The sequence below is a fragment of the Mirounga angustirostris genome, unplaced genomic scaffold (assembly GCF_029215605.1).
Source record: "Mirounga angustirostris isolate CCGP_5_RB_7025 unplaced genomic scaffold, mMirAng1.0.hap1 SCAF_5, whole genome shotgun sequence".
NCBI lineage: Eukaryota > Metazoa > Chordata > Mammalia > Carnivora > Phocidae > Mirounga > Mirounga angustirostris.
This window is the reverse complement of record NW_026991713.1, coordinates 104,178,757-104,193,242: the sequence shown is the minus strand read 5'-3', so window position 1 is coordinate 104,193,242 and position 14,486 is coordinate 104,178,757. Positions and strand designations below refer to the sequence as shown.

The 14,486-nt window shown below is 37.0% G+C and overlaps 1 protein-coding gene across 4 annotated transcripts in view; it reads right to left on the bottom strand.

The window, feature by feature from the left end:
- USP18 (ubiquitin specific peptidase 18) overlaps window positions 1–14,187 on the bottom strand; it is an 82,959-nt gene extending 68,772 nt beyond the window's left edge. For 2 of the 4 annotated variants that reach the window (XM_064591822.1, XM_064591829.1), the window contains exon 1: window positions 14,025–14,187. The gene's annotated coding sequence lies outside the window, so the exon portion shown is untranslated. Of the gene's footprint in view, window positions 1–12,885; window positions 13,399–14,024 lie in introns of those variants that run through there. The other 2 variants (XM_064591824.1, XM_064591823.1) reach the window with 1 other exon arrangement.
- Between the last annotated feature and the right edge of the window lie 299 nt (window positions 14,188–14,486).

Genomic DNA, 14,486 nt, shown 5'->3' with positions numbered 1-14,486 from the left:
TTTGTAAGGTGGTATCTCAATGTGGTTTTGATTTGGATTTCCCTGATGGCTAATAATGATGAACATTTTTTCATGTGTCTGTTAGCCATTTGTATGTCTTCTTCGGAGAAGTGTCTGTTCATATCTTCTGCCCATTATTTGACTTGATTATTTGTTTTTTGGGTGTTGAGTTTGAGAAATTCTTTATAGATCTTGGGTACTAGCCCTTTATCTATAGTGTCATTTGCAAATATCTTCTCCCATTCTGTGGGTTGCCTCTTTGTTTTGTTGACTGTTTCCTTTGCTGTGCAGAATGTTTTTATCTTGATGAAGTCCCAAAAGTTCATTTTTGCTTTTATTTCGCTAGCCTTTGGAGATGTATCTTGAAAGAAGTTGCTGTGGCCGATGTCAAAGAGGTTACTGCTCCTGTTCTCCTCTAGGATTTTGATGGATTCCTGTCTCACATGGAGGTCTTTCATCCATTTTGAGTTTATTTTGTGTATGGTGTTAGAGAATGGTTGGGTTTCATTCTTCTGCATGTGGCTGTCCAATTTTCCCAGCACCATTTATTGAAGAGATGCCTTTTTTCCATTGCATATTTTTTCTTGCTTTGTCGAAGATTATTTGACCATAGAGCTGAGGGTCCATATCTGGGCTCTCGATTCTGTTCCATTGGTCTATGTGTCTGTTTTTGTGCCAGTACCATGCTGTCTTGGTGATCACTGCTTTGTAATAGAGCTTGAAATTGGGCAATGTGATGCCCCCAGCTTTTTCTTTTTCAGCATCTCCTTGGTGATTCGGGGTCTTTTCTGATTCCATACAAATTTTAGGATTGTTTGTTCCAGCACTTTGAAAAATGTCATTGGAATTTTGATCAGGATGGCATTGAAGGTATAGATTGCTCTGGGTAGCTTAGACATTTTAACAATGTTTATTCTTCCGATCCATGAGCATGGCATGTTTTTCCATCTTTTTGTGTCTTCTTCAATTTCTTTCATGAGTGTTTTGTAGTTCCTAGAATATAGATCCTTTACCTCTTTGGTTAGGTTTATTCCGAGGTACCTTATGGTTTTTGGTGCTACAGTAAATGGAATCGTTTCTCTAATTTCTCTTTCTACAGTTGCATTGTTAGTGTATAAGAAAGCAACTGATTTCTGTGCATTGATTTTGTATCCTGCCATGTTACTGAATTGCTGTATGAGTTCTAGTAATTTGGGGGTGGAGTCTTTTGGATTTTCCACATAAAGTATCATGTCATCTGCGAAAAGAGAGTTTGACTTCCTCTTTGCCAATCTGAATACCTTTTATTTCTTTTTGTTTTAAATTAAAAAAAAAGAAATGTAATTACAAGGTCCAAGTGTACAAAGCTTATTCTTAATAATGTTGCTAAGTGCCTTGCACTAGTTTATACACTGACCAGTGTGGTGTGAGCGACCCATCAGGACTCAGTGGTTAAATGAAATAACCTAAGTTCACTGATGTTTACAAGGACAGGTTTTCATGGAAAAAATAAGTGAGTCTGGAATTGAGTTTATTTGGTTTTGTTTTGTGTTTTTTTAGGAATTATTTATTAAAGAAGAAAGGGTATGGTTTGAAATAAGGGGCACCTTGAGGCAAGGCAGGTGATATGCAAAGAAGATCAGGGGTTGGGGGAGGAGAATGTGGGGAAAAGTGTACAAAGGATTATATAAGCAAATTTGCATAGGTGAGTCCAAACTAGGACTAGAATAAAATGTGAACATTCCAAAATTATAATTTTTATAAAAAGTAACTGGTCACTAGTAGTCAGGGAAATGCAAATCATGACCACAATGAGATACCATTTTATACTATTCAGTTTGCAACAATTAAGAATTCTGTCTGAACAAAGTTTTGGAGGGGATGTAGATAAATAGGATCATTTATATACTATCAGGAGAGGGGTGTAAAATGGTACAATCACTTGGCAAAACAATTTGGCATCATCTTGTGAAGTTAAACATTCACTGGGTGTAATACTGAACTGATGAATTACTGAACATTATATAAAAAACCAGTGATGTACTATACCTTGGCTAATTGAATTTAAATTAAAAAAAAAAGTTAAACATTCACTTAACTTCAACCCAAAAATTCCAACAGAAATTCTTACACGTCCCTGGAGACATATATAAGAATGTTCTTAGTGGTACCATTTATAATAGCAAAGACATGGAAAAAATCCAAGCACTCAACCCAATGGACAGAAGAATGGGTGCATAAGCTGTAATAAATTTATACAATGAAATAATATTCATCAGTTGCATTTGAAGGAATTATAGCACATGTCACAATATGGTGACTCTTAGAAACATAATATTGAGTCAAAATATATTCAGACTCGGGGAAAATGGAATATTATGTTGTTTAGGCAACAATATATATGTGTGTAATAAAGCTCTTTAAATAAATAATGAAAACCACAAGATCAGGTGATGACTAACCTCTGATGGGGAGGCAGAGGGATGAAACAAGTGAAGAGCACGTTACTGTGTTATTGCTAGGAAAAGTCTAGTTTGGGGGTGAAGGGGTTTCCTAAGGGTTTTGTAATTAAGTAATTAAGTAATTAATTGGAACTTGGAGTCAAGGCTAATGGTCTGAGGAAGACATGGTCTAACATAGGCCAAAAATAATCATTCTCTCCGCACAGAGTTCATGCCACAGTTCAAGCAGTTAAGGCAGAACTAATACTAATGATGAATCTGAACTTATACCAAGTCACTTTGTTTATTAAAACACTCAGTTTTAACTGACTATGATGAGGAGTCCTTAAAGGGAGATGTGCTGGGGCGCCTGTGTGACTCAGTCGGTTAAGCGTCTGCCTTCAGCTCAGGTCATGATCCCAGGGTCCTGGGGTCGAGTCCCACATCAGGCTCCCTGCTCAGTAGGGAGCCTGCTTCTCCCTCTCCTTCTGCCTATAGCTCTGCCTGCTGTGCGCTCTCTCTCTCTTTCTCCCTCTGTCAAATAAATAAATAAATCTTATACACACACACACACACGGAGATGTGCTGTCACAAAACTCTTACTGTAGTGTCTTCTAGTGAAAAAAATAAAGAAGCCAAACTAAGTTTGGGTATGTAGGCACTGTCCCCCAGTGGAATATGTAAAAAATATCCAGGTAGAAATGAGCTGAAGAAAGACTGCCAAGCCATGTACCAAGTAAATAAAAATGAGCACACGTTAAACAACATAAAATAAAAGACATAATATGAAAACCCTAAAGCATATGGAAAGATCAGTCACTCCTACCTATGGCCAGGACACTCAGTGAAAGTGGCACTGTATCCAGAAGAATTCTAAACATTATAGGAAGACTTAAATTTTTCAGATGAAGTAGAAAAGCCCAAAGTGTGGTTTCAATGTCATTATTTAGCCAAGATCTGCTCCTTGGCTTCAACTCTGGCCTCAGCCTCTGAAAGTCCAGTTAATAAAACACACTTCAGTGGCATTTCTGGTGTCCTTGGACTTGTGCATGATCAAGTGATCACTTTGGTTACAAGCATATATAATCAGTGTAACAAAAAGGGAGGTCACGTGGATTAGCTGTTATTATCTGAATATGCAGTTGCAAATACTACACACATAATTAAGAGCAGAAAATCTCATATACTTTATATGTTGAGATATAAGTGCATAATTTTTACTGCAAAAGTTAAATGTTGCAAAAATGGATAGTTTGGGCCATACTTTTTTTTTTTTTTAAGATTTTATTTATTTATTTGACAGAGACAGAGATAGTGAGAGCAGGAACACAAGCAGCGGGAGTGGGAGAGGGAGAGCAGGCTTCCCGCCGAGGAGGGAACCCGATGTGGGACTCGATCCCGGGACCCTGGGATCATGACCTGAGCCAAAGGCAGACGCTTAATGACTGAGCCACCCAGACGCCCCTGGGCCATACTTTTATGTATAAACTATCATTTTAAGATCTTAAAAAAGGAAAATAAATTGAAAATTAATACATATATTAAAGAGAGAATAAATTTGCTAAATAGTTTATTAAGTTTATTAAATTAAAAAGTAATTTCAACTAATAAAGTTAAGAATGTATCACTTCTATGCTTTATAAAATTGTTTGGTATACCACCAATCATAATACTAAATAAAATAATCTTTAAGGATTGTATTTTTTTATTCTTTTTTAAAGATTTTATTTATTTATTTATTTGACAGAGAGAGAGGGCAGCAGAGGGAGAAGCAGAATCCCCACTGAGCAGAGAGCCCAAGGCAGGGCTCGATCCCAGGACCCTGGGATCATGACCTGAGCCGAAGTCAGACTCAGTTAACTGACTGACCCACCCAGGTGCCCCAATCATTTTTATTTTTGATACACCTTTCCATTTCATATCTGAATCAGCTACATCTTTCCAATGGTACTGTTTCACTTTTATACTTATTATTATAAGAATTGTATTTAAATTTTAATTACTTATTCCCAATGCCATTAGTCTTTCAAGAAAAAGATCCTATTTGCAAATTCTTTACATCTTATGAAGATGAATTAAAAGCAGAATGTCAACATTACAACCTAAAATTATCATGAGGTGAAAAATTCCAAATACATATACTAAAAAGTCAGTAATAAATCATCCCTCAATCCAGGTATGATAAAAAATATTTTAAAATTAAAAAAAAAGAAGAAAAGTTTAGAGACTAATGGGGTACCCCTAACAGTTTGTTCTCACTAGTCAAACTTCAAAGATCACATACTACACAAACTGGATCAAGCACACAGCCCTTAAGTGTTTAGTCTATTTATGAAAGCTAAAAACTGTTATCCAAATGATTGCTTTAGACTGTCATTCAATTTGATAGTTGGAAATGAAACTTCTAAGAATTGTCCAAACTATGACTCTTGGGGACACTGCTCTGGAAAATATGCCCCTAGAACCCTCCTACACTGTTGGTAGGAATGCAAGCTGGTGCAGCCACTCTGGAAAACAGTATGGAGGTTCCTCAAAAATTTGAAAATAGAGCTACCTTATGACCCAGCAATTACACTACTGGATATTTACCCCAAAGATACAAATGTAGTGATCCGAAGGGTTACGTGCACCCCAACGTTTATAGCAGCAATGTCCACAATAGCCAAACTATGGAAAGAGCCTAGATGTCCATCAACAGATGAATGGATAAAGAAGATGTGGTATATATATACAATGGAGTATTATGCAGCCATCAAAAAAATGAAATCTTGCCATTTGCAATGACATGGATGGAACTAGAGGGTATTATGCTAAGCGAAATAAGTCAATCAGAGAAAGACAATTATTAGATGATCTCACTGATATGTAGAATTTGACAAACAAGGCAGAGGATCATAGGGGAAGGGAGGAAAAAATGAAAAAGATGAAACCAGAGAGGGAGACAAACCATAAGAGACTCTTTTTTTTTTTTTGAAAGATAATCAACATTATTAGTCATTAAGAAAACGCAAATCAAAACCACGATAAGCTACCACTACACATTGAGTAGTATGGCTACAATTGAAAAGACAGACAATAACAAGTATTGGCAAGGATGTGAAGAAATTGAAACTCTCATACCTTGTTGGTGGCTATGTACAATGGTGCAAGATCTTTAGAAAACCAGTTTGTCATTTCTTCAAAATGTTAAACATAGAGTTACCACATGACTCAACAATTCCATTTTTAGGTATATACCCAAGAGCAGTGAAAACATATGACCACACGAAAAGTTGTAAATACATATAGTAGTATTATTCATAATAACCAAAATTGGGAACAACCCAAATGTCCATCAACAGATGAATGGATAAACAAAATATGGCATATGCATACTATGGAATATTATTCAGCAATTAAAAGGAATAAAGTACTGATACATGGTATGACATGACCTTGAACACATGTTAAGTGAAAGGAGCCAGTAACAAAAAAACACACATATGAATCCATTTGTATGAAATGTCCAGAATAGACACATCTATAGAGACAGAAAGTAGATTAGTGGTTGTCTAGAGGAAGGAGAAGAAGAATGAGAAATAACTGCTACTATGTATAAAGTTTCTTTTGTGGGTGAAGAGAATGTGCTAACTATGAGGAGATGGTTGTACAACTCTAAATATACTACAAAACACTGACCATAAGAGACTCTTACTCTCAGGAAACAAACTGAGGGTTGCTGGAGTGGAGGGGGGTGGGAGGGATGGGGTGGCTGGGTGATGGACACTGGGGAGGGTATGTGCTATGGTGAGCGCTGTGAATGGTATAAGACTGATGAATCACAGACCTGTATCCCTGAAATAAATAATACATTATATGTTAATTTAAATAAAGAAAACATTCCCCTAAAAATAATTTTCCTGAATTACATTCTGCTGGCCACACACAAAAAAACTGGCAATTTTAAATGTGCCATTTCTATATCATGTACATCAGGTATCTATCTGAACAGGCAGAAACAACCAGAGTCTTTTTTAAATTTAAGAGCATGATGGATTAATGGTGAATTCAGCCAGGATTCTCTCCTTGCAAATCTGATTGAAAAAATATTTATGGACTGAAAAAACAGTTTTTAAAATGTCAGTGCCAGAAACAGTGGAACAAACAAGGTGAAGGCTATGAATGGTTTAGGAATCACAAACATACAGTCAGGACCAGCTTCATGAGTGTGCAAACTGTGTAGTTGCAGAGACCTGTGCTCAGGAGAGCCCAGGCTTGGTTTAATGCTTGCCTTGTTATAGACTTGAAATTCTTAATAATTTTTAACAAGGAGCCCCACATTTTTACTTTACCACAGGACTGGCAAGTTATGTAGTCTCTCCCGCATACAGTGATTTGCTCATATCCTTCAGTATGTGTTCAGAAAGTAATTATAGCACAGAAGAATGTAACAGAAATTCTGACCAAAGGAGAAAGACAGCAGTTCTTCATCAGTCAAGAGCACACTACTTGATACCAAAGAGATTTTGGAATTGTTCTGTTGGACTCACATGAGATGTTCAAACACTATGGAACGGTAGACATTATGTGCTTAGAAGGCTACTCTAATCACACAAAAAAAGCCTAATGCTATAGTTTACAGAACTTAGTGCCTTCAGTTTGTTCACTGAAAACTACTGAAATAACCAAACTAAAAGTCCTCTTGAGAATACAAATATTTCTCATTGATACCTGCTATAAGGTCCTCCCGTCCTTCTATTCCAATGAAGATACTGAAATTGGTGCACATTTAAGTAACGATGAGGGGCAGATGGCTCAACTGTAACCAAATATTGATTTTAACTCAGCTCTTTAGTGTTCTGCCAAAAGGTGCCAAAATGTAGGCAGATGCTGTCATGACTACAAAAACACAACCTCATGTAAAAGTTTTTCTGGATGTATAGTAATTTTCAATGTGTTTTCTCAAATAATGGATACTAAAAGACCAATTATTATTTTGAGGGGGTGGGTCCTGATTTTTTGTTTTGTTAAAATATTGGGAACCACTGGTCTTAAATCTTGCTACTTAGAAAAGCAGGTCTCTGCAGGAGTCCATCAAAATCCTAGAGGAGAGCACAGGCAGCAAATTCTTTTACCTCGGCCCCAGTAACTTCTTGCTAGACAAGTCTCCAAAGGCAAGGGAAACAAAAGCAAAAATGAACTTTTGGGACTTCATCAAGATAAAAAGCTCTTGCACAGCGAAGGAAACAGTCCACTAAACTGAAAGACAACATAGAGAATGGGAGAAGATATTTGCAAATGGCAAATCAGATAAAGGGCTAGTATCCAAAATCTATAAAGAACTTTTCAAGCTCAACACCCAAAGAACAAATAATCCAGTCAAGTAATGGGCAGAAGACATGAACATTTCTCCAAAGAAGACATCCCAAATGGCCAACAGACACATGAAAAGATGCTCCACATCACTCGGCATCAAGAAAATATAGATCAAAACCACAATGAGATACCACATAACAGTGGTCAGAATGGCTAAAATGAACAACTCAAGAAACAACAGATGTTGGTGAGGATGTGGAGAAAGGGGAACCCTCTTACACTGTTGGTGGGAATGCAAACTGATACAGCCACTCTGGAAAACAGTGTGGAGGTTCCTTAAAAAGTTAAAAATAGAGATACCCTATGACCCAGCAATTACACTACTAGGTATTTATCCAAAGGATACAAACATAGTGATTCGAAAGGGCACATACACCCCAATGTTTATAGCAGCAATGTCCACAGTAGCCAAACAATGGCAAGAGCCGAGATGTCCATCGACAGATGAATGGATAAAGAAGTAGTATATATATACAATGGAATACTACTCAACCATCAAAAAAAAAATACTTACCATTTACTTCCATCAACGTGGATGGAATTAGTATTATACTAAGCAAAATAAGTCAGTCAGAAAAAGAGACATACCATATGATTTCACTAATATACGGAATTTAAGAAACAGAACAGATGAACATAGGGGAAGGGAAGGAAAAATAAAATAAGATAAAAACAGAGAGGGAGGCAAACCATAAGAGACTCTTAACTCTAGGGCACAAATTGAGGGTGCTGGAGGGGAGGTGGCGGGGGAAGATGCAGTGACTGGGTGATGAGCATTAAGGAAGGCACTTGATGTAATGAGCACTGGGTGTCATATGCAACTGATGAATAACTACCTGAAAATAATAATATACTATATATTGAAACTAATAATATACTATATGTTAACTAAATCAAATTTAAATTAAAAACTTTAAAAAAAGAAAAGAAAAGCAGGTCTCTGGGCCAGCAGCATCAGCATCACCTGGAAGTCTATTAAAAAGACAGAATATTAGGCCCCACTGCAGACCTACTGAATTAAATCTGCATTTTCACAAGATTCCTGGCTATCTATATATGCATTAAAGTTTGAGAAGATGTTCTAGACAACAAGTACTAAAGAAGCTTAGGATGTCAAGGGTTGACCAGTGACATACAGGTTTCAACACAAGACAACAACCTTTAATTAGTTTCATGAAGAATCTTCTGTATTAGTTTCCCTAAAAGTGCACGATTTCCTGGTTGCTTTATTTGCATTTAAGGAAGTCATTAGTGAAAACCTTATGTTGCTTATTTATGGAGATATGGAAGATAGAACACTCTTGGTCCAGGTCTAGCAGCACCAACCAGCTTTCCATACTTCCACTGCACAAGCATTCCATACTCTGGCATTGGGAGTAAAAGCTGCTATAGCCAGCCTTGACACAAATTTGGCAACATTTATCACGACCTCAACAATGATCATAGTGAACATCTGTCATTTATGCCAGCCCACTGCCCCTCCTTTTGGTAGCAGAATCACATTTTCCTTTTAAAAACTAATGAATTGTTGAACACTCCATCAAAAACTAACGATGTACCATATGTTGGCTAATTGAATATAATAATAAAAAAAAAAAACTATCTCCATTTTCATACTCTGATACTATCCCAGGACCCTGAGACCATGACCTGAGCTGAAGGGAGACACTTAACCAACTGAGCCACCCAGATGCCCCTCCTCTGCTGTTTTTAAAATTAGTTTGAAAAGGCTTTCTGTCACTTGTAGCTGAAAGAGTACCAATTAATACTAAATTAAGAAAATAATGGGTGAAATAGGTGATGGGGATTAAGGAGTGCACTCGTCATGATGAGCACTGGATTATGTATGGAATGATTGAATCACTATACTGTACACCTAAAATTAATATAAAACACTGTATGTTAACTATACTGGAATTAAAATTAAAACTTAATAAATAAAAAATAATCAGAGATACATATAAAGCTCTATGTAAGAGTTGCACTTTTATGGCCTCTTTTCCTTAAGTGTTTTACAAATAAAATGAAATACTGATGAGGAAAAGTGCAGCATTTAGGAAAATGGGGTGAAATCATTCCATTACCATTTTGTCTATTCTTTTAAATATCTTTTTGTTCCTCCTTAATTAACACTAGATGATTTTTCAAAGGGGGATTTTTTTGTTGTTGTCAACTGCCAAAAAATAAAAGGATGCTTTCAAATTCAAGAGCTGAAGCACTATTTACAATGGCAAAAAAAAAAAAAAAAGGAAATGCAACAATAAAAGATAAGTAAATTATGACACACTCATAAAATGAAATACTACGGTGACATTACAATCATTTTAGACTAAGAAAGATGGGGAAATGACTATAACATTTCATTGAATAAAAAAAGAAATTATAAAAAAATCATATGGTATGAACCTAATTTTTTAAAACATAAATATAACTACAGAGAGAGAGAGAGAGAGAAGAAAGACTGGGATGAAATATACCAAAAATGTCATTAAAAAGTAACTCTCATTAGTGGGATTATAAATCACTCTTTTCATTTTTTTATTATTTCTCTTAATTTCCAAACTTCTTGTTATTAACTAATATGCAATTTTTAAATAAGCAGTAATTCATGTAGGGGATAGATTTAATATCTCTTAAGGGAACCTTTGCTGGCAATAGTGTTCCTATTTCAAGATCCAAAAAATTAACAAATTAGGGATGAGAAGAACTGTTCAAATTTCTTTTTAATTCTTTTATAAGATATGAAGCAAAGGTGAAAATTGGAAGTTGGGAAACACCTAAGTATATAAATGGCATATATTAATAAATCATGTTAAATGACTCAGATAATAACCTCTTTTACTTAGTATTTATTTTCAGTAGTCATAAACAGTCTTAATAGTCTCTTAATAAATTAAATAAATAAATAAAAACAATCTCATAGTCTTATGAGGCTCAGCCTGAAAGGTTAAACTAAGAGAGAAATGATGGCAGTTGGTAATTCCATGAGCAAGAAATAGGATTTTAAGACGACACTGAGGGAAATCTGATGAAACAGAGTAGAAAAGGACCAGCCTGTGTTTTCCAGATACATTGTTCTGTATTCTATCAAGACTCAAAACTGGGATGCCTGGGTGGCTCAGTTGGTTAAGCGTCTGTCTGCCTTCAGCTTATGCCATGATCCCACGGTCCTGGGATCAAGCCCCGCATCCGGCTCCCTGCTCAGCGGGAAGCCTGCTTCTCCCTCTCCCTCTGCCTGCAGTTCTGCCGGCTTGTGCTCTCACTCTCTCTCGTGCTCTCTCTGGCAAATAAATAAAATCTTAAAAAAAAAAAACCTCAAAACTACTTATGTCAGCCAAATATAGCAGCAGTAAAACCCAGTGGAGAGTATCATTTGGGTAGGCTGGCAGGCCAGATTCCAAACGGAAAATCTTCAGAGCTGATCACAAAGGGGAAACAGGTAGGTGTGGCTACAAAAGGAAGGAAAATGAAACCTAGGGTGCCTGGGTGGCTCAGTTGGTTAGGCCCCTGCCTTCGGCTCAGGTCATGATCCTGGAGTCCTGGGATGGAGTCCCGCATCGGGCTCCCTGCTCAGCGGGGAGTCTGCTTCTTCCTCTGACCCTCACCTTCTCATGCTCTCTCTCATTCTCTCTCTCAAATAAATAAATAAAATCTTTAAAATTAAAAAAAAGAAATGAAACCTAGAGATCTAAGGATGGAGAAAGACGGAGTTGGCAGAGAACATGCAGTTGAGCTAAGCAGGTGGTGATAGGCACACACCAAAGAAAAAAGGATAGTTTTATTCCAAGGAAGCTGAATTTCCAAACTCAAGCCTTGACTCAAAAAACTGGCCCCCAAAGAGGATTTTTAGGGCACTGAAATTCTTCTGTATGATACTATAATGGTGGATACACGTCATTATACATTTGTCAAAACTCATATAATGTACAACACCAAGAGTGAACCCCATTGTAAAGTATGAACTTTTGATGATAATGATTTATCAGTATAGGCTCATCAACAGCAGCAAATCTACGACTCTGGTGCCAGATATTGATAATGGTTGAGATGAAGGTGGGGGGAGAGACAGGGTATATGGGAACTCTGTACTTCCCACTCAAATTTGCTGTAAACCTAAAACTGCTCTAAAAAATAGTCTATTATTTTTTAAATGCTTTTTGGTTCCAAAGAACTAAACCAACCTAGCTCCCAACCTTCCCCAAATTTTTAACCTTAAAATAAGTAGATGTGAATGATAGAAGCAGGTCTAAGTCCACCATCACTGTAGCAACAGAATCAATCAGGGTCTTCCAAGAAAGAGCAAAAAATGTGATGCAGGAAACCTGGGTGGCCTGGGTCGCTAACTGAGCTCTTTACCCACAACTGGACTCTCCATAAAGAAAACTGACTGTCTTTAAATGCCCTAAGAGGAACAAAATTAACATGCATAGAACATGATACAAACCACCTCGCAGCACAGTCTTTCAAATCCAACCCATCAAGGCAACAACAAATTTAGACTTCATCTTTAATCATTTGTTGTATGTTTCTTGAGTAATGGTAATGTGCTCTGTACACGGATTAGAACATACCAGACGAAACCCCAAATAAGAGGGAATGAATCTTGGGACTACTCTCTCTAAAAGAAACAGCCCATGTGGAAGGCATTAGGACTTACCTTCTGAGGCTGTGTACATGTTAAGTATTTCCCCTTTGCAAGCCCATCATTGTGTAAAAGTGCCAGAAGCACGTGTTGTGATAAGCACTGGGTATAATACGCAACTAATGAATCCTTGAACACTACATCAAAAACTAATGACATACTATATGTTGGCTAACTGAACATAATAATAAAAAATTAAAAATTTAAAAAATTAAAACAAAATAGAAGTGCCAAAACCACATTTTTAATAGTGAAAAAGGAAAAACAAAACAAAAAACTTTTTTTTTAGTTCTTTGATAGTGCTCCATAAATAAAGATGGAACTATATACCTATGTTATTCTACCCATTTTGTTCCTATGAACACGTTAGATAGCCTAGATATCTAGATTTAAACACCCTCCTCCCGCCTCACTCTGCCACTACATAACACTATAAAGAAATGTTTTTAAATGTTTTAAAACATTTGCCTTGTTTAAGGGGCGCCTGGGTGGCTCAGTTGGTTAAGTGTCCGACTCTTGATTTTGGCTCAAGTCATGATTGCAGGGTCCTGAGATTGAGCCCCAGGTCAGGCTCTGCGCTGAGCATGGAGCCTGCTTGAGATTCTCTCTCTCTCTTCTGGTGGCCTTCTCCCCTCTCTAAATAAATAAATAAATAAATAAATAAATAAATAAATAAATAAATAAATAAAAGTTATAAAAATAAAATAAAAATAAATAAAATACAAATAATTTGCCTTGTTTTCTGAAACAATTTCAAAGTATAACTACCTCAATGCTATAAAACATGCAGTTACAGCCACTGTTTTAATTTTCAAACACTTTGAACCCAGATTTTCAAGAGTCATAGAATGAAGTTTTATGTTTAAACATCTAAACTTAGCTTTCTTCCAGGAAAAAAAAGGAGAGGAGGTTGGAGGGGGATTAAGACTAAAACACTCTGATTTGCACAATTTGACAAAATCTTTCAAATTTCTCAATATATATGCTCACTGACCCAGCAATTCCACTTCTAGGAATTTTTCACAATATATTCACATGAATGTGTACATAAACGTGTAGTGCTGCATCTATACCAGTAAAAACTAGAAACAACATAAATGCTTACGAATTATTTAAATGAATGATGTACTTGCCATATTATACATCAGTTTTTTAAAAATGAGGTTGACATATCTATATGTTTTGCAATGAAAAGAGGTCCATCATATACTGTTAAGTGGGAAAAGGCAAATTACAAAATAATTTTAATGACTTGTATGGATGAAAATTTCTGGTAAAGTATACAGAAAAATGATACTGAATTGAGGAGTAAGAGAAATTTCGGTTTCTACTCTACTCATCTGTCTGCATTTTTTTCAAAATTTTTTACAAGGTTGCAACACTTTTGGAATTTCTTTTTAAATTAAAAACAAAACGCAAGAAGTCCAAATAAATATATCAGGTTGCAAAAAAATCATGGGTCCAATATATGTATGTAATGAATATAGACCATTATTATAATTTGCAAAATCCAAATAAATTCCTTGATTGCCCAGGTGGCATCTGAGCAAAGCCCCCTTGGATGTCTTCCCTGGAAAGAAAGCTTCCAAAATTAACACCAAACTTGCCTCAATTTCCACGGAAGCGTCAAACCTCCTCTGCGAAGTTCGATGTTAGGGAAACTCAGAAAAAGCTTCTCTAACCTTGCTGGCACCGAGCTCGGCGGAGAATGCACAAGGGCCGCGGAGCTGCGGCGGGGTCCTCAAGTCATCTGGCCTAGCGCTAGATCGCAGGCCGCTCCTCCCCGGTTGGCTCAGGCCCCGCCCACCCACCGCGGCCGCCCAGCTTTCGTTTCCCACTGAATGGAAAGTGAAACTCAGCGAGAGGCGGGCTGCGCCGCTACCTCGGCGCGGGGAGGAGGAGCGATGCACGCCCCCACCCGGGAGCTCGGGAGACCCAGCGAGCCGCGGGGGATTTTGGCTTTTAAAGATATATGCTATGCTTCTGGTACTTGCCCTTTGCCTACGATTCCAAGAATACATGGGTCTTTTTATCTGGCTTTTTATGATCATGCATCATTGAGGAGGGCA